The sequence below is a fragment of the Rhinolophus hipposideros genome (assembly GCF_964194185.1).
Source record: "Rhinolophus hipposideros genome assembly, chromosome: 10".
NCBI classification, from domain to species: domain Eukaryota; kingdom Metazoa; phylum Chordata; class Mammalia; order Chiroptera; family Rhinolophidae; genus Rhinolophus; species Rhinolophus hipposideros.
The window spans coordinates 26,084,160-26,108,900 of NC_138056.1; positions in this window are offsets into that span (position 1 = coordinate 26,084,160).

Genomic DNA, 24,741 nt, shown 5'->3' on the forward strand with positions numbered 1-24,741 from the left:
GGAAAGGACGTGCAAAAGAATAAAACTGGACTGCTGTCACCATGTACCAAAATTAATTCAAAATGGATCAAAGACTTAAGCATAAGACCTGAAACATTAAACTGCATAAAAGAAAACATAGGTACTAAACTTATGGACCTTGGTTTCAAAGAGCATTTTATGAGTTTGATTCCAAAGGCAAGGGAAGTAAAAGCTAAAATAAATGAATGAGACTATATCAAACTTAGAATCTTCTGCACAGCAAAAGAAACCATTGACAAAATAAAGAGGCAACCAATTGAATGGGAGAAGATTTTTGCAAACAGTACCTCCAATAAAGGGCTAATATCCAAAATATACAAGGAACTCATGCAACTGAACAACAACAAAACACAACCCAATTGAAAATGGGCAGCGGACCTGAAGAGACATTTCTCCAAAGAGGACACACAAATGGCAAATACACATATGAAAAAATGCTCAACATCAGTTATCATCAGAGAAATGCAAATCAAAATCACAATGAGATATCACCTCACCCCAGTTGGAATGGCTGTCATCAACAAGACAAATAATAACAAGTGTTGGAGAGGCTGTGGAGAAAAAGGAACCCTCATACACTGTTGGTGGCAATGCAGACTGGTGCAGCTGTTTTGGAAGGCAGTGTGGAGGTTCCTTAAAAAATTACGAATGGAATTACCATATGACCAACAATCCCTCTCCTGGGTATCTACCCAAAAAATCTGAAAACATTGATCCATAAAGACATATGTACTCCAATGTTCATTGCAGCTTTATTTACAGTGGCCAAGACATGGAAACAATCAAAATGTCCTTTGATAGATGAATGGATAAAGAAGTTGTGGTGTATACACACAGTGGAATACCATTTGGCAGTAAGAAAAGATGAAATAGTAATATTTGTGACATCATGGATGGGTCTTGAGATTATAATACTAAGTGAAATATGTCAGACAGAAAAAGTAGAGAACCATATGATTTCACTGATATGTGGTATGTAAAACTGAAAACAGCAAAAGAATAAGAGAAACAAATGAGGGAACAAAAACTCACAGACATAGACAATAGTTTAGGGGTTACCAGAGGGTAAGGAGGAGGGGAGCTCTAGAAGAGGGTAAACAGGGTCTAATGTATGGTGATGGAAAGAGAACTGAGTCTGGGTGGTGAAAACACAAAGTGAGATATAGATAATGTATTACAGAATTGTACACCTGAAATCTATGTGACTTTACTAACTGTTGTCACCCCAATAAACTTTAATTTAAAAAAAATAGATGCTGTGTCTGTGGTACCTTGATGGTACCCAGCACATATTTGATGCTGGCTGGTAGGATGAATGTTCTAAGGAAAGAGAGAAAAGGGTTAATAAAATTTGTAACAGAATCAGGGTAGTGAGGCATCTAGTCAACACAAATCTGTAAAGGGTAGCAATTCAAAGGTGTAGTTTAAAGCAAAATTGTTATGAATCACAAGATTGTTGGTTCAAATCATGACTATTTACTAACGGTGACCTTGGAAAAGGTATTTGACTTCTCTAAGCATTAGTTTCTTTTTTATAAACATTGCAATAATGCAAAGTGTTCCTTGTTGTGAACATTAAATGAGCTTAGAATTGTTCATTTATATTTTTCTCTTTCTAGCTATAAATTTCACTCCATAAGGGTAAGGATTGTGTCTTGTTCATGACCTTATTTTACAGCATAGAAAAATGCTAGACACTTACTCCATAAATAGTTGTTGAATGGGTGACAACATAAAATACCTAATACTGTGTTTTGCATGTGATAAGCCCATAGTTAATAATCACCCATGGTTATATTTATTTTTATTCTATCTCAAGAAGGACAGTGTAACAGCTAATTCCCAATTGATGGCAGCAGCTCTCTGTTATAAAAACAATCTAATTAGGACTAGTATAGTTAATACAGTTCATTAATGGTCCACCCCTTTATGGGTATTCATAGGGTCCCAGGCTGTAACTGTGTCATATGCAATTTTCATGCTGATGTTTGAAATGGTCAATTATTGGTTCAAATGACATTTCTTTCAGTAGGACATTTTCCCATGAATACATTTCAAATAGAATTAGCACCATATCTTGATTATCTCCATTATGAAAAGTGCACAAAGGCACAAAATCTCTTCCCTAATGTATGTACAGCTCAAAATCTCTTCCCTAATGTATGTACAGCTCTGATTTCCACAGTCATTAACAAAATTTAGAGCAAGCAGTCTATTCCAGAAGACTGGTTGGAAAGAAGTCTTCTTGTGATTAATAGCTGGTGGATTCTGTAGCCTCAACAAATGCTTGGACCATCTTGGCTCTTGGTTTTGTAATTATTTATTGGTTATATAAATAGACCAGAGGTAGAGCTCAGAGGCTTTGTAAATTTACTTTACTCTTACCTGAGGGCACAAAACAGAGTCAATGTCTGTGTTTTCTTTGACAAGGGAGCATAAACATTTTCAGAGACATCGAAATATTGGCATTCTTTTCATTTTTTAAGTTAAAAATGTGAGGATCAGCAATCCAGGAGGGCCAAAATGTCAAACTCCATCATTCCAGCAATTTACGATATAGCATTTGCTGACCCATGCAATGCTTTGGAAAGAATGGGCCTGCCCCACTGGTTGAGTGGTGTTGGATTAGACTAGATCCAAAATGCTCATTGAATAGGTCCAAATACTATAATTTGAGGACTGACAGAGGAACTTGGTAAAAATCTCAACCTTCTCCCTTCCCTTTCCCTCACTTCCTCTTCTCAGTTTAGCTCAAGCACTAGAAATTCCCATTTTCATGCACAGCGTGACCCCAAACTATTGAAATCTCCTATTAAAATACAAATATCTTAAAGAAGAAGCGGTGTTTTTTAAATCAGCAATTAATTTTTTAATCACTGATAACCCTATTATTATTATTATTATTATTTTACTTTTTTATTTTTCTAAGGCATAGGTCTTGGAATCAAAAATATCTGGAGTCAGATTTTAATTTTGCTAGTTTCAAATTGGGCACATTATTAAGAGATTCATGTTTGTACTGACGGAAATACTGAAATTGAGCTATTCCGAAAGAGGAAACTTAAGTCTTTACTGAATGATCAAAGATTCTTTTGATTACTGATTCCAAAAACTGTTCATGCTTCATACCAGGGAACATTTGGGGTCATGAAAAATTTGAAACATTAAGTTCAGTAGCCTCTTAAAGAATTGTCTTCATGAAATTGTGTTATGTTATTATCTTGGTTTTAGTAGGATGCTAATATTAAAGCTAATTGGCTTGGGGAAAGGTTATCTTCCATGTTCCTTGCTGTCTTCTTTAAGAGGCATCCACATTAAAAAAAAAAAAAGAAAAAAAAAAAGTCTTTCAGAATCCAGTACCCAAAACATTTTGTTTCTCCTAAGAAACTAGTATGCTTACTTTTCTCCTGATATTGAAAAACATGTAACTTGCTTTTCATTTGGCTGCCAAGGACCTTAGAGTCCAAGTTAAAGACCAATTCTGTCTTCTCTGTGGACAGCACGCCCCTGACTTGGTCTCTCAGTTCTGGTTCCTGTTTCCACTATCTCTTTCTGACTTTGGACCTGAATGTACTACTACTACTTCCAGACCATTTCTGGGGTTCTCACCTCCATTAAGTAGGATGAGTTGGAGGGCTCTGCGGATCAAGTCTTAGAGAATGAGGGAAGGGATGTGGAGGGGGAGAAGGGTAATCTTTTTTCCTACTATTGGGTCAGATAGGGAGAATTTCAGATTCTGATCCAGTACTTATTGAGCACTTACTCTGTACCAGAAACTATGCCAGATGATACCACAAGTATTTTAGTTTAATCCTGAGGGAGTTCTAGCCAACGTCAAGTGGAAATTCTAGAGACTAAGCTTGTCACTCTCAGACTGCTGGACAAGGAAAACAATACCTTAAATAAATCACTTGAACCTAACGCTTCATATTTTAAAATTATTAAAACCACAAACTTTTTCTCCTCAAACACCTTCGATTCTTTCTTTGAGGGTGGTGTGGGAGGTCTTCTCATTCTATCATAAGGCGAAGAGGGAAGATGTGAGCTGGGTGTAAACGGTGGTGTTTGTAAACCAGGTTGCTTTAGGCTGAATTCCATGTACATGAACAAAATCAAAACTAGGCTGTTCATTCAGACACAGACACCTTGATGGATGAATATTCAAAATTCATTGATGAGTTCCATACCCTCTTTCAAAGGTAAGTGCCAAGTCCTTCCCTTAATTATACTCTGAACAAAATAAAATATGTAGAAGAGAATGCATTTTGAATTTCCATTCACTCTTGTCCCATCTTCTAATTACACAAAGCAGCTTTTATATAGAAAACTCAGAGACAATTTTCTGCTTGAGAATGAGGGAAGACTTTCTTTTGCAAGTTAAAGCATAGTTGATGTGTTGTTAGGTAGGGACAAAATGACATTGCATAGCAATGTATTTCTTTACTTCATGCCTGAGTTCTAAGTCTCACATCAGCTTCAAAAATTTAAATAGGGAGCTATGTTCATTTGGATGGACTTCCTGAGTTATAGGGAAATGGTGTGAGATTCTGATGATGGGGACTAATGTGTAGTAGAAAAGAGGAGAGACCTATTTTTACATACCATCATGGAAGAAACTACCTTGTCAGTCTAACACAGACCATCATTTTCTTTTTGCTTTCCCCCATACATAATTATCTGTGTAATAGATAAAATACAGCTAGCTGTCCTAACATGGACCTTGAAATCTTGGTTGCTCCACACAATAGGAAATAATGTCTCACTCAAATAAAGTCCAACTGTAGGGAGAATGTGGCAGTAGAAACAACAGCCAAAAAAGGACATAATAAAAATCTAAAATGGCCTGACACAGACAACTAACAGGCAAGAATATAAATAGGTCCTAGGGAACAGGTGAGGAATATGAAAGGTTGGTGCAAAACTCGGTTACTGTTGGGCTCAGGCCCCAGGAATGTCTGTGCATGGTGGCATGTTTAGGACCCTCCAGGAGGAGGGGGAAGGGAGACAGGATCCTGGAGGTGATGCAAGTTACCTTTAACATGATATCAAGCAGATGACATCAAGCAAAGAGGGAAAACATGGGCAGTCAACTGGGAAGGAAAGCCAAGAACCAAGATGGGTACTCTAGTGGGTCATAAATGGGCAGTAAAACATGCAAAACACAAAAGCAAAAACAAACAGAGGAAAAAATAATGTAAGTTTCAAAACAGAGAGAGTATTGGAGAGAGGGCTGTAAAAGGCTAGCTTGGGAAGAGGATCATTGTAATAGGTGACAGTTACCGAGCGCTTACTGTGGGCTAGGTTCTGTCATAAGCAACATATACACTCATTTGTTCCTCATAATACCTTGAGGTAGGTACAGTTATAATGCTCTGTTTATAGTCCAGGAGACTAAGATGTAGTGAAGGTAAGTTACCTGCCCAAGGTTATTTGGTTAGCAGGTGGCAGAAGCAGGAGGAGCCTGGTTCCAAAGTCTGCGCACTTCCCCACTCTGCTACATGTTCTGTTACAATCACTCTTGATTGCCGTGGTGTTCATTTTTGCATGGTGTCGTGCAGGGAGTCATGCAGGAGACCCTGCTCGCTGCACCATTTGTCTTGCAGGGTAGCCTGTGGGGTCTCTGGCCCAGCTCCCCACATAAGAATGCAGGATATGATGAGGCCAAAAAGGAACATCCACGGAGCCATAGATGGGGGAATCAGACCACTATATTCTTGCTGGAGGCTGGATCTACACTGTCCGCAACCCGCCATCCTAACTGCAATCCGCTCTTGCCAGCTCAACCGCCATCTTCTTGCTAGACCCCGTTTTTCTGCTAGCGTAGCCACAGCAATTATATTAGTGGCCAATGGCTCACTGGTTACAGCTGACGGTCAACTAGTCATAGCTAATGGCCATCCAATCACAGTTGATGACCATTTACTACCTTAGCCAGCACCTTTTCACGTGAGGCTGAGGGCCTGGAAATTGCACTCTGGGGTTCTGTCCCCACACATGGCCTTACAATTTAGGTGAGCCAGGCACATGTCCTTAAAATAGCCTCATAGTGTTGGACAGATATAATGTGTCACCTAATACCTTATAGTTTGTTTTACAGGCTTTAGAGAAACAAGTCAGTGTTGGATTTGGCAGTCCCCTGTTGCTAAAACTGAAGAATGGAGACCGTTTGGTTATTTTATCATTAATTTACTACATCTTTCACTTAGCTTGATTTTGAAATCATCCTTAATTGACTGCACCCTTTACCTTTTGAGTTCAGAAATCCACCTACCTCTAGGCTGAAGAGTTAGCAATCTGCTATAGAAGCACTTAAATAATACGCACAGGATTTTTTAGCAGGGCTTGATTTATTGCTTTATAATCACTATTAATGGCTTTTGTAATAGGGTTCTATTTTGTTGATTAGCTTTTATAAACACTTGTGTTTGTGCGGCAGAGCTATTACACCGGGGGACCGATAGAGGGAGCAGTGAGTTGGGACCTGTAAGGCCGGGCTGAGGTAACCAACATGGCGGTTAGGGTGTCCGCCTTTCTTCTCCAGAAAGGATCAGCTGTCCAAATCTCCATGTCCAAAGGGAAGTAGGGTGTTTACATTGCCCCTTGGCTTTGGTCGGCATCTATTAATTCTAACCAAGAAGGCTGAAGTCCTTGAGCAGTTTCAGTACAAGGAGGCAAGGCTGCCCATTTGGGTTTATGCAGAGGCCAAGCCCATCAATCCACTGTGTACAGCGGCAGAGTCCACTCTTGTAAGTAGGGAATAGAGGTTGAGGGACGTATCCTGCTAAGAGGTGGCCGGCTGAAACACAGAACACCACACATTAAAATCAGAGCTGGATTTGAATTCTGGCTCTCCTCTTTATTAGAAAACTATTGAACTACTTTGAATCTCAATTTCCACATCTCTAAAAAAGTCATAGAAAGACCTTTCAATATAGAAAGGTCTATATTGAAAATGTCACATTTTAAAAAGAGATGATATGTATAAAGCAATCAGTTCCTGATACACAGAAGATACTCAACAGGCCAGCTTTATTATTCCTGTGGTGATGACAGTGATCATGACGATGATTATGATTCACAGATGTGTACCATTCTTAGTGAAAATCATGGTGCAGACCAGTAACAGAAGTGGGATAGCAGTGCAGGAGGGTGTGCATAAGTCCACCTGTTCTATCTGGGCCCCTGTGGAGGGGTTCAGGAGGGAGGTCAGCCTGGAAGACAGCCAAATGTTCAAATTCTAGCCTCTGTACTTACAGCTCAGGGCAACAGACTGATTATTGCCTGACATTTCCCCATCTCATGCATAGTGTATGCTCTCCTATGGTCATACCAGGTCTGATTCCCATCCGCTCATAAATGGACCGGCACAGGCTGCACGTGGCAGCTCTTTAGCACCTGCAGTCAGTCAGAGCGGGGCCGGGAGAAGGCAGGGACTGAAAGATTTGCCCACCCTCTCCTGCTGTCTGCCGGCCCTCCACTAAAGAACGTGCTTCACTTAATAAGTAAGGAAGAGCAGTATCTAAGTAACATCTCTTTGTGGAATGTCTTTTAAACAACTCAAAGGGCTTGCTGGAGCTTTTATGCTGGTCTGAGGTCATTGCCAGCAGCAAGCTTGTATAGCTTATCTCTTCCTTCGTTCACAAAAAGTTCCTCTTAAGGATGGGTAACATTGGTTAACATTGATACAAAAAGAGATTATTACTAGAGTGATATAGTGGGAAAAAATAGAAGAGAGATGATTTGTATGATCTGCTTGGTAAAAACACATAATTAATAACAATAGTAATAGCAATAATAGTAATAGCAATAATTAATAAAAATAGTAAAAATAGCAATAGTAATACCAATAATAGCAGTTGTAATACCAATAATATTAATAGCAATAACAGTAATAACACTATTACTAATAATAGTAATAGTGATAATAATGGCAATAATATTATACTATGATAATTGTAATAGCAATAAAAATAGTAGTACTAGCAATAATAATAGTAGCAATGATAAACGTAATAGTAATAGCAATAATACTTTTTCAATTCTAAGAAACCATTGATTGTGAGAGTCACTGTCAGTTGAAGAACCGCTTATTCCAGAGATGGCTGGTGCTAAAGGAGTTGTATATTCCAATTTAAGAAGCAGTAAAAGAAAAAATGTTTTAGTAAATACAGTGGCTAACATTTTTTGAGTACTCACTAAGTTCCAGGCACTGTGCTAAGTGCTTTACATGATTTATCTACTTGTCACAACAACTCTGAGTAGCCATTACTGAACAATAATAACTTTACAGATGAAGAAACAGAGGCTCCAAGTGTGCATTAGTTAAGGTAATGCTGGGACAGATACAGCCTGAAGTCTGAATGATTTCCTCCAATAGAATTTTGTTTATCATTCATGTAAAGTTCAATGTCAGGGAAAGAAGGTGGCGGTGATGGTGGGGGTGGCGGATGACACACAGTCACTCAGAGATCTAGGCTGAGAGAGGTTTTGCCATCTTCCACACATGGATACCATGGTGCCCTGGGCATCAGCGTTCTGTCAGAGATGGGGGAAGAGGGCGCACAGAGGGTGATTTTTATGGACCAGGACAGGGAAGGACATCTCTCCCTCCTACCCACATTTTCTTGGCCAGAACTCGTTCACATGGTCCTTTCTAGATTTAATAAAGGCTTGAAAATGCAATTGCTGGCTGTGCAGCTGCTTTCCAGCAGCAGTGCGACTGTATGGGAGAAAAGGATAAACCTGATGGACAGCAGCTGTTCCTGTCACGTATTGGCTAAGTAGATTGTGGAAGGTCACACAATTAGCAAGTGACAGGGCCAGGATCCAAACACACGTGTGTCTAATATCAGAATCTACATTTTGCCTGAGAGTGAGGAGAGTTGCTGTGTAGAGAACAGCATGTGGGTTTTTTTTTAAGTTCCCTTTATTCTCCGTCACTACTTGAGGAGCCAGAGACACCGTCCGTATGCCCTGCTGCCTCTTTCTTAAGAAGAGAAAATTGCCTCTATGATACATTGTTTTGTGCAGTGACTCACCCAAGATTGCTTTAGTTCAGCAAATTGCATCACATCATGAAGTAGAGTGACATCTTTGAAGCCAGAGCTCAGTACTTCTGGAAGTGACACATAAGAAATGTAAAATGAGCCTCATTTTCTGAAGAAGCTGAAAAAAACAAATTAAAAGCCAACAACATCACCACGTTAAATGAAATTTTTATTAAGGCATGTCTTATTTAGTCATCGCTACCCTAGTTACTTGTGGTCCTCTGCGTACTGTGCAGATCATACTTCAGAGTGATTCACATGACTTCTCTCAGTGAATTTTTCACATATAACTTTGGCAAATATTCAATATAATGTTACTAGGAAATAGTGAATGTCTCCTCTGTGCTAGCGTGTTGCCTAATTGCTTCTCAGGTATTATCCCATTTAATCCTTTATAAATTAGGATAAACTCTATCTCAATTTTAAAAATCTTTATGAGATAGATATTATTATTATTTCCATTTTACAGATGAAGGAACTGAGGCCCAGTACTGTTAAATAACTAAGAGATGGAGTTGAGACATGAACACAGATGGTGTGACTCCAGAGTCTACACTCTGAGTCACTACTCCTTCCTCAAGGCCCCTCCCCGGTGGATCTTACACAATAAGCAAGGTGAAGAAATGGAAGAATTGGCGACCTTACATTAATGAGAGCCTACTAAGTTATGGGCATTTCATGCATGTAAACAGGTGCCAGGTGTTCTCTGTAGTCTCATAGTCTAACTCTGTTTCAACCCTATTTCCAAAATTTAGCCCTTCACAAGCTGCCATAAGAGATTAAATTGGGCCACAGATTTATTTGATTAGAGAAAGAAATTACATTGCACTTGAAACACCCACATTTAGCAGTTCCATGATTGGAGCTCTCTAGGCCCTTTTTCTGCTTGAATTCCGGGCATCGCAAGTTTATCAAGAGGCATCCTCTCAACATAGAAATCTTCTTCCTACACTGAAACTCTATCTCTTACTGGCTAAAAGGATACAGTTGTCTCCAAATCCTAACATATATGTTATCTCATTCAATTCTTACAACTCCTTAAGAATAAGAATTATTCTCTCCATTCTGTAAATAAGGGAACTGAAACTCAGTGAGGTTGAAGAACCTACTTCAGATGACACAGCTAGTAAATGGCCAAGCGGCAGCTTGAATTTGCATCTCTCCGACTTCAAATCCAAGGCTCTTTTCTTTCCACCATACTGTCCATTTGGATCCAGACTGTGGCTTGACCTGAGGTCAGCATGAACAACTGGGGGCCAGTCTTGGTTGGGACTTGACTAGATTTTCTAGAAGTCAGCCTAGGAGGTCCAGCAAAGGCAGAATCAAGCCAACTGAGGGAGCAAACACATTTGTCTCAAATAAGAAAGGCTGGGAGTCAGAACAGGGTCAGTACTAGAGAACTGTAGTCAAGGCAGAGTGGAATCTTAGGGAAGACATAGAACAGAAATATCAGATGTCGTCAGCCGTGAGGGGATTGGCCCAGGAGCAGGAGTGACGAGGTGGCAGGTTGGGTTCTGCATTCCCCAGTAGTGATGTAGATGCCAGTTTGCTCGGAGGTCAAGTGTGAGACTGCCAATCATGGCGAGGTCAATGAAACTCTTCTATTCGTGTGTTTCTGTATAGCCTGCCTCAGCCCCAGATGGCAGCAGATGTGCCTCTGCTCTTTACTCTTGGGAAATTTCCCTCAAATTCGGAGATGTTTTTGGCCCCTCCTTCTTGAAAAGTAATTCTTTCTTTATCACATCTTATCATGCTAGACTCTTCCGATCATACCATAATCATATTATGTGTACATATGCTACTTCCAATTCCTTTCCTATTCTCTCTTAAAACCTCTCCAATCAGGATATCATCTTCACCATTCCACCCAAATTGTTCTCGTCAAGCTCAACCACAACCTCTCATTGACAAATCTCTCTGTGGTAGAAATTGAAATCTCCAAGGCTCATATATAAATGTTGTATTCAGAAGCATATTCCAAGCACCGTGTTACATCTGTCAGAATTCATCATGCAGCATGGGAAGCAGGTGAGCCACATACCTTACCTGGTACTTTCCTGCTGTGGCTCCACCCTCATCTTTTCCCTCAGATACCTGAGTTGGAACAATAACATTTAGGTGACTCTGAGTCCAGTGTGTGCCTTCCCTCTGGGTGAAGGCAGACCTGTGACAGGGCTTTCTACTTTGATGTGGTGAAGGGCTCACGCTGGGAGAATCGTGAGGCAGGAGCAGCTTGACATGGGTGCATACCCACTCCAAGCAAGTCTTGACAGTAGCGGGCCCAGCCCTGTTCTTCATACTGAGAAGCAAGTGACTTATGAGCAACGCTGTCCCTTCCAGCAGTATAATCAATACAGCTGAGTATTCTCTCCCCTTTTTCCTTCATTATTTCTTTCACAGACATGTATTATTGGCCTTATGCCAGGCACTGTGCTAGATAGAAGTGACCTCTGCCCTCCTGGAGATTAGACTTTGATTGAGATTTAAGAACATAAGTGGCTGATCAATATACTGTGTTTCCCTGAAAATAAGACCGGGTCTTATACCGTATTTCCCTGAAAATAAGACTGGGTCTTACATTAATTTTTGCTCCAAAAAATGCATTAGGGTGTACTTTCAGGGGATGTCTTATTTTTTCATGTACAACAATCTTCATTTATTCAAATACAGTCATGTCATCTTCTTCTGGAACATCGTCATAACGTACTAAATGCGTCCGTCTGGCTGACGATCTTAACTGGGGCTTATTTTCAGGGTATGTCTTATTTTCGGGGAAACATGGTATAATGCAGTTAAGTATCATAAGAGATCTGAAAACAAATTGCTGTAAGAACATACGTTGTGTGTGTGTGTGTGTGTGTGTGTGTATACATATATGTATATATATCCTGTACCTAAAGGGACCATGACCCAATACCACACCCGATTCTATTTTTCTCCGTCTAATAACACATTTTCCCCTCAGAGGTCTCTCTGTAAGGACCCTGGGGATGGTCTTTGTAAGGGATGTTAATGAGTTACAAGACTGGTACTGGGTCCCACTCAGTGTGGTGTTGCTATTTATTAGCCCAGATTCAGTCCACTCTGGACATCAGAGAGCAACAACGGGCCATGTTTCTCTTTCATTACTGTTTTATGTTTCTGGAAAGGAATAGGGTGGATCAACTCAAGATGGTCAAAATCTTTGTTTTGTTTTTGTCCTTATTGCTACATCTCATTCCTACCTCCCAGATCTCCATATATTGCTTCTCCAACCAGAGGTTAAATTTCCCTGAGGATATGGTTCTAGGCTAAGAACAAGAGCTGTTTTGTTGCTCTAAAAGGCATCAAGGCACCTTCTGAAGATGAGGAGATGAAGCATGAAAATCCAGAATAGAGTCAGATTGGACACATCGATAGGAAAATATTCTTTAAGACTCCTTGAGGTAATACATTTAGGATATACCTGTATCTGTGTTCATATCAGTTTCTATTCTGATGTTCATCCAATTGCTTATTTTTCTCTGGATAGATTTTTAATTTACGTAAGAAGTTATGACAAAACCAAATTCATTTCTCTGGGGCACTTTGAACTTTTGCTGAAAGACATAACTGTCGTTTTTCCTTTTATTTTTTAAATGTTTGACGTAGCGTAATGATATGAACATGACAGGAAAGAGATCTAATTTGTATACTTAAGAGATTCATTCTGGTAGAATCTGATGCATCATAGTATATTGAGAATCATTTAAGTGCATACTTTAGCAGCAATGCGAAAAATTCTAAAAATGAATTTTCTGACACAAAAAGTACATTACAGTAAAATTGTTCTTCTACAAAATATTTTCTCTTCCCTAAGTGAAAAATACATAAATAATCTGCTCCACTTTGTAAAAAGACAAAAGAAATATTTGTTTTAAATTGGAACCACTCAGAAATAACTGTGTAATTGTAGTCTTTGTGGATATAATGACATTTCAACCCTCCACTGGTATTTTAACTCCTTTTTCCCCCCTCATATTTCAAAATGTTGAAAAGATCCAGGGAAGTAAGAAAGTACGATAAATTCAAATATGTAATTTATACTCCCCTTTCATTTCTAGCTATTTCTTTATAGACTTTGGAGTGTTTGAAGAGAAAAAGGAACTAACTTTTGTTGATAGAATCTCTCTGCACCAGACCCAGTGATGTGCCATTCCCAGACATTATCTCATTTTTGCTGCACAAATTATTTATCAGGTCTTATTCCCATTTTTCATGTGAAGAAACTGAGATACAAGTTCACACAGCTAGTCAGTGAGGAGTTAGAATTTGAAACCAGGACTCTCTGATTTCAAAATGGAGTGCCAATCCTGTATTAGTTTGCTCCCTTCTTCTATCTTGGGTTATAATTCACTGAAAGTTAATTTACTATTCAGAGAGGATCCCAATTTAATTAGTCCCAAGCTTAATGCACCCCTCACAAAAATGAAGTTTAATGTAAAATGATACAGAGGAAAATTTCTCTTTGTTTATTATTTTTTTTTACATGGAGAAAGTTTTTACTATTTGCTGGTGTTTTAAAGTAGATTAACAGAAGAAGGATATGGTATAAAAAATAATGATTTGTTGCTTTCCTTGTAATGATGCCAGAGTGAATAAATCAACTGTTAGATTACTTCTATTTCCTTATTTAAGAATTGTTACACCTCTATGCTCAAAAATATCTTTATAATGGAAAAATTACACAAATAAACCACCATCTAGAGATAACTAATGCTAACGTTTCTTCTAGATTTGTGTGACTATATGTAATTTGTTATAGAAATAGGACTTAAAATATGAACTTTTCCCAGTTAAAAATCTCTCTAACATTCTTTCTATGCCATAAATAAACATCTATATGCACTTTAGAGATTAATTAGTATTCCATCACAGGAATGTTACATAATTTATTCAGCCTCTGCTGGACGTTTATGTTGTTTCCAATGTCTTTTATTTTCAAGTTGTGCTGTTATTAGCATTCATATCCATGTTGTTTTGCATAAATCCCTGATTATTCCATTAAGATAGATTACCAAGTGTAGTTGTTTGAGACACAACATGGAATTTTCTCATTTTTAAGCATTATAGGAGAAATATATTTTAGAGGGAATTGGTATTCAGGATTCAAGTTGGTATATATGACAAGACGCTGTTTAATTCAAGATAGAAATATCAGATCTTTGAGAGTAACAATTTATTTGAGACACTTATGCAATGTCCCAAGTCTGAATTTTGAATCATTGACTTGTTGATCTATAGATGAGGACATTATTATTCATTTCCATTTTTGTCATTTCTTAATATACGAAGTCCTTGAGAACCAAGACCATATTCTTTTCAAATTTATACCCTATCACGTATGCTTTTCTCAGAGCATCTGTTCAATAATTTTGCATGAAAAAGTAAATAAAAATTGTCTTGAGTGAATAAATAATATCTAAAGGTTATACAGCTAGTTCAAGGTGGAGCCCAGACTTGAATCCCTAAGTCTTGACTTCTAACTCTGTGCTTCTTCTCAGTTTTACCTGTCAAGAGGTTAGGTGCTACTAGGTTAGGCAGGAATGCTATCCTAGGGAAGGAGAAGACAGGGAAAGGGGGAAGGAGGCAAGAAAAAAGGGAGTGCAATTACAAAAGTATGTTACCAAGGACACCACCTTTTGGTATCCAGAGCAACTGACTGCTTGACAGCCTTGGGATCATTTTCTGGGAAGGCTTATAAACAACAGCTCTTCAGGATAGTCCATTGGTGGAGGGAAGGGAGACAAATTTACCTGTGAGTTACAATCACCCATGGAGTGTTAATCTCTAGGTTTTACCGTGTTTCCCGAAAATAAGACCTAGCTGGACCATCAGCTCTAATGCGTCCTTTGAAGCAAAAATTAATATAAGACCTGGTCTTATTTTACTATAATATAAGACTGGGTATAATATAATATAATGTAATGTAATGTAATATAATATAATATAATACCGAGTCTTACATTAATTTTTGCTCCAAAAGATGTATTAGAGCTGATGGTCTGGCTAGGTCTTATTTTCGGAGAAACACAGTACGTATATGGGTGCTGAATGTTCTCCCTCGAGCAGGAGATGTACCCACAGTGGGCTGTGCCCACTGAAGTCATTTGCTGTGGGAGTTGGGGTAAAAATAAGTGGCAAGGACTCCAGAGACAGAGGTAGCTGAGAGGATCTGATTAGAGCCTATGAGGTATCTGACCCAACAAACTTACACACGGATTCATTTAGTCAACAACTATTAAACATCTCCTTGTAGGTGGTGCTGAATTGGTTGTGGGTATGTACTGGGAAAATGCTCAGAGCATCTGTTCAATAATAAGTCCCTTTTAGTTCTCAGATCTGTCCCAGCCCTTTCTCTGTTCTACTCTGCTTTTCAGAGAATGGCATTTTCCTAGGATGGTAGTTGTAGCCAATGAAGACACTAGGGAAAGGTTGGAGAGTGGAAGGAAAAGGGCAGCTTCTCACCTTTGCTACCCCTGCTTCTGGTAGCATCTCCTGAAACAACTGAATCTCCTCCGGTGTTCCAGATCAAGGCAGCCCTTGTTGTGGTTCTGACTCCACGGTGGGGCCTGCATCCCGCAATCCACTTATTTCCAATGCCCCCTGCCCCCTGCCAGTCCTAGGAGGGGTAGTGGTTTCCTGTTGTTGCTTACATATAGATTGCCTCACTGTCCCCTAACTGGTTTTTAAGTTCTTTCATCATCTGCTTATCAGTTTCTGAAATCAGTTTCTTCTGTTTCGCCTAACTGTACCTCAATGAAAATAATTCTTCCCAAGGAAACCAATCCATAACACTTAATAGTTTCGTTGATCATGAAGCAAATAATAATTTGTGAAAGTAATATTACAAAGAGTGAACATTTTGCTCACAACTAGCTAATGAAAATCCTCAGAGAAATAGATTTTATAATGTAGAACTACTCAAAACAATCTTGTTTTATTAGAAGCTGTAAGGAGTTAATATAAAACTATGATCTGGGAGGATGAGCAGAATCTTGTCAGGATGAATATTTTTCTTCATGAATAGAGAACATTATTTCTGCCATGAGGTCATTAGAAGTCAAACACATATATTGAATGCTGAGTCTAATTTTGAAAGAATGCTGCATATGTAAACTGATAGAAGGTAAAAAAAAGACAAAACCAAAAAACTATCATTTTTGTTTGACATTCCAATGCTTTCATTTCCTTTTTCTGAATATGAGGATGGACATGGGGGGAGAGATATGGAAAAGCTTTTTTAGGGAGGTCAGCTCTTTCTCTCTCTACATTGTGCGGCCTCAAATGATCCTTACAAATATGCGCATTTGCATAGCTGGGCTATGCTGTGTGGTATTAGAAAAAATATTATGATATTAAGAGTTCTTATAGACTCGAAGTAATATTCACATTATTGTTAATATTATAATTAATATCCATGCACTCTACTAGATGCTTTATATATATTATCTCATCAATCTTCATAATATCCTATAAATGCAGTATTATTTGTCTGATTTTATACATATGTAAAGCAAGGGAGGTGAAGTAATATGCCCAGTGTTACAGAGAGAGTGAATATTAGAGCTCATATCAAATCTAAGTCTTTAAGACGAAAATTCCTTCCTCCTATCTCCACACTATGCCACTACTCTATTATATTTCAAAAACATGATTTACATATTTTTCTGTGTTCCTTGAAAGTGGAGAATGTGAATTATTTTTTAAGTGTTCTCTTTCATAAGAAGAAATTCTTAGAATTATGAAATAGAGAGGTTCTATAGAGAATAGATGGTCCAACCTCCTCTCATTATACAGATGAGAAATCTGAGGTCCAGAGGCCAAAAAACAAACAAACAAAAAAAGATTCAGGCAAGGAATCTGCTGTCTCTCAGAATCTTCATTTGAAGACAGACATTAGGAATTCAATAAGACCTAACTGGGGAAAGGGGGCATGGAGTTTAAATGAAGCATTTGGACAATAACCACTTGCCAAATGGGACAGATGGACATTTCCTTTTACAGGTAGCAAGGGTCTGCAGTGCAGAATGCTTCTGCATGTTCCTTGGGAACTCTAAGAAATAAGGAGGAGGCAGGTTGTAGAGGGTTTCAGTTATGTGAAGGCCCCGTTAGACTTCCTCTGAGGAAAATCAACACTGTGACCAACACTCATGAGGAAAAGTGGTATCCTCTGACTTCCTGAGGGCGATCCTGGACTGAGAGGGCACCTGTCACAAATTGGGAGAAAACCAACGCACACTATCCAGTTCAGTCCTGGGAACCTGGTCGAGGAAGAGGGGTGATTTTTAAGGTGATTGTGTGACTCGTTAGGACATTTTCTTTCTGAAAAACTGAATGTACAAGTCAAATATTACAATCACAAGAAAGTAAAGATCCAAGACAATGTATAACAACCTAGAAATACCTTATTTATACCCAATCCATCAGATGCTGGTTATAGTGCTTACTATCTAGAGTTTAGGGTTAAACAGTCCTTGTGGGGACAGAGCCAGGAGTGCAGTTTCCAGGCTCTAGACCTCATGTGGAAAGGTGCTGGCTCAGGTAGTAAACGGCCATCAACTGTGATTAGATGGCCATCAGCTGTGGCTAGTTGGCCATTAGCTGTAACCAGTGAGCCATTGGCCACTGATATAACTGCTGTGGCTACACTAGCAGGGAAAAATGGGGGCTAGCAAGAAGATGGTGGCTGAGCCAGCAAGTGCAGATTGCAGTTAGCAAGGAGTCGGTTGGCAGGCAGAAAAGCGGACAGCAGGTCACATGTCGCCCCACACGATACATGGCGCAGCCAGCAGGATACGGTACCGTGCCGGCCAAAGCTCTCCGAAGGACGCTGGAGCAGTTTGTTCATATGAAAGCTCAGTCTCAGGAAGACCAGGAGGAGCAGCTGCCAGAGAGCTGGACCCCTGTGAGGGGTGGGAAGACGTGGATGGTTCTCTGACCAGCAGAGGCCCGAGAAAGCAAAGGTTATTGCGGCCCTGTGGGCTGGGAAGTGCTTGCTGAGGCAGCCCGGATGCAGGACTTGTCCCAGGAGGAAAGGCTTGCTGAGTCCTCTGTGCGAGATGAGGGTGAGGTCAAGTTCGTCCTCACCCCCAGGACAGCCCTGGCGAATGACTATGGACTATGGGGAATTGCCTTCCATCCCTAATTTAATGGACCGCTTGACTGTTTGCTTGGGAAAGTATCACCATGTAATGAAACTGGCGGATGTTTGCTTTTGCATCTCAACCAGCTGCTGTGGAGAATGTGAGAAAGACTGGTGGTACCCTGAGAACCCTGGCTGAGTCCAGGAAGTCGGGCTGTGCCCAGAGAGAGTGGCAGTGCCCTGAGAGCCCTGGTTGTGTCTGGGGAGACTAGTGGTACCCTAAAAAGCCCAGAAGTCTGGCTGTGCCCAGGACTGGTGGTGCCCTGAGAAACCCTGGCTGTGCCCAGAGAGCCTGGCTGTGTCCAGGATATTGCATTCACCTCCAGGCTCCTCACACAGGGCCCCTCGCGGAAGACGCTTGTAGTGTAACTTTTGAGGGGAGACCCTGTAGGGGTGTAGTGTGGGGACAGAGCCAGGAGTGCAGTTTCCAGGCTCTCGTCCTCACGTGGAAGGTGGTGACTCAGGTAGTAAATGGCCATCAACTGTGATTGGATGGCCATCAGCTGTGGCTAGTTGGCCGTCAGCTGTAACCAGTGAGCCATTGGCCACTAATATAACTGCTGTGGCTACACTAGCAGGAAAATGGGGGCTAGCAAGAAGATGGTGGCTGGCAAGTACAGATTGCAGTTGGCATGACAGAGTGCAGTTAGCAAGGGGAGTCTGTTGGTTGGCAGAAAAGCGGACACCAGGTCGCACGTCGTGTGAATCCAGCCTCCAGTGAGACTATAATGGTATGACTCCCCTACCTATGGCTCCATGGGTGTTCCTTTTTGGCCTAGCCACATCCTGTGTTCTTACGTGGGGAGCGGGAGCAGAGACCCCGCAGGCCGCCCCGCACGACATGTATTCATTACAAAAATGACCACAGTAAGAAGGTATAAAAAGGACAGAATATTTGAATTCGTTTATGATAAAGATGACATCAAGTGACTTTGGATGTACTGTTTTCTTCATGGATTGCTTTGCCTGGCCTAAGCCCTTGTTTGCATCTTTAATTCTCAAGGCCGGTTCTGTGGAATTTGCTGCTTTCTGCCCAGCTCTCTTCCCCTTTTCCTGTTCCCGGAGAAAGGGGATCTGTCATTGCATGTGAAATTAGTCTCTGCTTGGGACAGAGCAACAGTCTAAACACAAGGTGTTTGTGTCATAAAACTTGTTTTACGTTTTTTCCTTGATGCTATTTTAATACATAAAAGTAATACATGTACAGTGCATAATATTTAGTTTTATAGTGGCGAGAAGGATTCAGGTATGCCCTGATGGGGGCTGTTGGCGTGGGGAAGCTAGAGGCGTCTAACTAGGAGTCGGGCATCCTCTGTGATTGGTTAGGGGAGCATATTTGGCTTTCTCTGGTTGGTCCGAAGCTGGAACTAGTGACAAAATTAGGAAAACTGTCAATTATTAATCAAGCCGTGGCCATTTGGGGCTGACTTTTTAGGAGTTATTGCTTGGCTTGATGAGCTGGTCGATACAGATAATTGTCTGATTTCCTAAAAGTCTAGCTTATAGATAGTAGGTTGGCTTCCTGGGCTGGTTACTATACAAAATGGTTTGGTTTCTAGGCTGGTTGCTGCCTACCTATGGATCAGAGTCCTATTTAAAAAAAAAATAAATAAATATCTGGCTATTGTTCATTTTTATATTTTGTCTCTCACTTATAACAAATAGGTAAATAACAACAATAATACATCAAATTATGTGAACGATTCTTAAACTGTTCTGGGTTTTCTGTTGAGGGGCTTCAGAGATTGGCACAGTGATGGGGAGACCACTTAGTCCCAAATGATGGTTTTTGTTTCTATTTTTGTTGACATGGCTCTTTCTATGCTTTTCAGTTTTTTCTACAACTTTGATTAGGAAAATATTCTAGGATTACAAAAGTTGGATAACATTAAATTATATGTCCTATTCATCTGAGCTATTCCTGAGAAGTATTGATATCAGGTGCAACATAATATGCAACACAGGATAGTGAGAGTGACATGTGTGACTTGAGGTAATTGACCAAACCTCGTTTTTCTCATCTCTAAAATGGGAAAAATCATAAGTAATAAATAATGTGAATAATTGCATCTTAAGTATAATAAAGGACTAATCTCAGGAACAAATTTAAGTTTTTAGCCTGAAGAACAGTGTACAAGGAAATTCTTCCATTTTTAATTTAATGTACTTGATGTTTTTTCTATTTCTAATTCGAATAGTTCTCTTGCTGTACAAAAAAGAAGTGATCTGATCTCAATACTCTGGTTATGTTTGTAATTATTTTAGTCTAGATTCCATTTGATTTAATCATGACAAGGCTATTTCTATTTCTGATAAAAAGCACGCATTAGAGTAACTTTGATTCTTACAAAAGCTGGATGCCAATCTTATCTACAGATAGTTTTTATTCAGACTGATTTGCCTTGTTTTCATTCACTTTGGATATCATTTAAGCCCATACTATAATTCATCAAACAGTCTGAGAACATTTTTTCTTTCTTTGTTTAATGCTTCTAAGCCTGGAATTAAATGCAAATCATTTTTTGTTTTAAAAATGACCACACCTGCTTATGAATGAATATTTCTTTTTCTCATTTGGGCGGTGGTTTTTTTGTTTTGTTTTAATTTCCACAGAACAAAAGCTTTACTATTTTTATTTTAAAAATGATACATAATCATTATTTTAAAAGCTCAAGTGATAAAGGAAGGAAAAATAATCTCATCAACCAGAAATAGCCACCATCACCATTAAGTGAACATAATAGCAGATATTTCTTACTGCCTACAGATAGACAAACAGACAGGAGAATGGATGGGGCGATAGATGAAATGATTTCATGAAATGACATCCTGGAATGCATTCTATTTTAAATCAAATATATTAAATTACTTTGTGGCCGCCAGAGGGGTAGTGACCTGCAACCAGGCAGCAAAGAAGCAAGGTTCTATAGGTACAGCAAAACAAAGAGCATTCCGTGGGAGAAATCATCTGGCAGGCCCTGAGAAATATTGATACAAGGTGCAACATAATATGCATCATGGTGTATTGAGGGGCTGGCTCTCTCGCACACAGCGTCCCTAGAAGCTGGAGACCTTGACTGCTGGCCAGCATACAGAACTGGAGGTCTGATAAGTAGTGTTCCCATGGAGCTGGGAGACCTTGACTGCCTGCCAGCTCATCTGCCGGTGGGTTATACTTTGTTATACCAAGTGAAAATAAACAGACATGAGTGGGGCATCCAACTGTTGCTCCCAGATATATATTTGTTCTTAATAGAGTGTCCTAAAGGTAGGTAAAGCTAGTGTGACAAAATAAGACTTGCCAGTCACTTTTTTTAACTCTAGATTTCAAGTTTAAATGGTACTGAATCCCTGCCTGCTATGAAGAATAGGAAAAATTTAGATTTACATTCCTCCCTCCTCCATTTTCCCTCACATCGTTATATTGGTTATCTGAATTAGTATATATGTAATATTTACATTATTTTCTAAGCCTGAATGCCTTTTGTTGGCCTTTATGATTCTCTCTTCCCCCTCCCGCTCCCCAATCTTGTCTCTCTTTCTTATTGTCCTTCTTTTTTTGCCTTAAAGTAGGGACAGAGACAAGAGAAGAGGAAGAGCGCATCAGGTCCTGGCACTGTAGATTTCTTTGACAAAAAACTAAAACATTTAAGATTTGCTCTCTCTTCTGACATCTTTTCAAATACCCCGTCCTATGGTTTATTTCACTTCGTTGGAGGACTAACCTATTTTTCTGGGAGAATACACTAAACTTCCAGTTAATTCACTCAATTCAAAATGTACCTTTGGAAAACTGTGTCTATCCTGGCATTTTCTTGCTTCTGCTCACTTATCATCCAGCATGGCCCTTATTCTTAAGAATTTGCCTTGACTGTTTGGCCTCCATTCCTACTTATCTCTTTCGTCCATTTCTCTGGAACTTAAAGATATTAATAAAAATCTCAAGATTTGGAGTGCTGCCTTCCTTTTCCCAAGGTGGTTTCAGGGGATAATAATGGTAGGAAATGTTAAAATCTGTACCAAGTCATGCTAAAATTTCCTACTACCTTCCTCAGGCTACTGCTTTTCAAATTTGATAGGCTTTGCTACTTTTAAACTTTTTTTTGCTATTTGTTTTCTTATGTTTTTAATTTTTTTTTTTTTAGATGTAGGAAGGGAGCCTTAAACATCTGTAACCTTAAACATCAGGGGCACCGAGTGAGAGTGGCATATACGTTTTTTAGGGCAATAGTTACTACCCTTTGAGTCAGGAATAGAGGGTCCCATGAAGGTACAGAATTTTTGAAATAGGTTTTCAAATGCATATACATTCAAAAAATCATCTGCAGGCTGAATAAAAATAATATTTATATACTACTGTATTTCTAATGAATTCATGTGCTGCTTTATGGTGAATAAAATAGAAAGTAATTTAAATGTCATGCTGAAGTCTTTATAGCTCTTTGTTATTATGTATTTAGGTGAGGTAACATAGCCCTAGTAAGAGGCTGTAGAGAGAAAGCCACGTCACCATGTACCCTGAGAAAGTTGTTTATCTCCTGTGAGCCTCACTGTAAAATGAGGTGATAATACCGTTTACCTCAGAGGGTTGTTATATAAGGTCTACATGAAATAATGCATGCAGAGCATTTGCCACAGTGCCTGATACCTAATAAGAACTCAGTGCGAGCAAATATAGTTGCCATCAATGGATACGATCACATGAGGATCTAATCATTGCTTAGAAGGGGATCTTCTCATTTTAATGTTGGGAATCACAGCAGGCCCAGATAAGCTTCTTGACTCTTTTTGGACATAGCTTATCTGCTTCCATTAGGTTAAATTACCTAAGTACTTCAGCTGGAAGAAATTGTATTTAGCACTTTTATAAAGAAGCAAGGCTGATGTCAGTTTAGCATGTCTCACCCATTTGCATGCATGAGGTGTCCCAGCTTGATTTCCACAAGAAGCAGGCACTGAAATGAAAATTAGCATGACGAAGTTTATTTGGAGGGCTCTCAGGACCGACACTTGCAGAAGGAAAGGGAAGAAGGCAGGATCGGGCAGAGGAAGAAGTTGGGTGTTGATCCAATTTCGAGGAAGGCCACAGTTGACCCCCACAGGGAGCTCTGAAGTTGTGCTGGCCTGCCAAAGTGGTCCCAAGTTGTGACAAGGAGGGCCATACCTCTATATTCTCACATCTATCAGAGACTGGCTGCAGAGTACCACTGGGGAAACACGGATGACCCTGCCTGAAGCAGCTTTCCTCAGCTGAGGATCCTTTCTGGTGAGGGCTCAGCTCTGAGGACTGGCAGCTGGCAGCACTCCCAGTTTTTTTGGATTTTTTTTTGGGGGGGGACAGGGCTAAGTTCTTTGGGTCTGAAGGAGGATTGCGTGTGTATAACAGAATTCACCCCATTAGCTACAGCATGCTCTTTAAAAATCATGTGTTCCTTGCTCAAAATAGTTCTGAAATGCCATTCAAAATAAATTCCAGAGCTAGTTTGCTAGCTGCTTTTTTTTAAAAAAAATGCATCTAATTACCATTGTATTGTATATTCTAATATAATGAAGTAAAATAGATAATGAGAAACATCAGTGCATTCTGTAGTGGAAATGTATTTTAAGTTAACCACGGGAATTAATATAGTTGGAGACATTTAATATAGATATTTTTTGCATCAAATCGGATCAATCCTGGCCATCCATTTATGCTTTAAAGACTATATTACCTGTCTGTGTGTGTTTGCACACATGTATTTAGAAGTGGTTTGTGAGCAAGCTTGATTTTTACATATTCATATAAGAGTGGCATGCTTTTTCCAGGCTCAGTGTCAGGCACTGTACGAAACATTAAAAATAAGAGTCATGCTAGCCAGGGAGCTAAGAGGACATGAAGCCCGTGCATGATATTATTTGTAGCAGACAACTTTTCAAAAGACTTAAGTGGCCTGACATCGATATGACAGGATAGGCAGAGGAGTGGCACATTGAGGAACTAAATGAGTTCAAATCCCAGCTCTGCGACCTCCTAGCTCTGTGACATTAGGCAAGGTCCTGACTTTTCTGTGCCTCACTTTGTGCATCTGTAAAATGGGTTTAGTAGTGCAAATCCCACAGTGTTGTTATAAAGGTTACATGAATCAACTTATGGGTATGAATTTTATCTATGGTCCAGTCCAAGAAACATGATCTTATTTTTCTTTAAAAACATTGCATCAATGTACACAGAACTCCTCGCTACCCGATTAAAAATTGAAATTTGTGTTTTTGCAGGGATCATGGAGTCATTTAAGAACCACAATATTTGAAGAATATTTGAAGAATGGCCTTTTGGCCTGTGTTGCACACTGGTCATCACTATTGTATGTGTTTTCCCCACCTTCATCAAAGGGATGTTTAGATCTTTGCTGAGGCTGAGGATTGCAGTCATTAGTTGTTGACCTTCTCAGGTACACCTTGAGTTATGCTTATCTGAGACCTGCATCTCCCTGGTTGTAGAATATGGAGTAGGACATCATCCTCCATTGC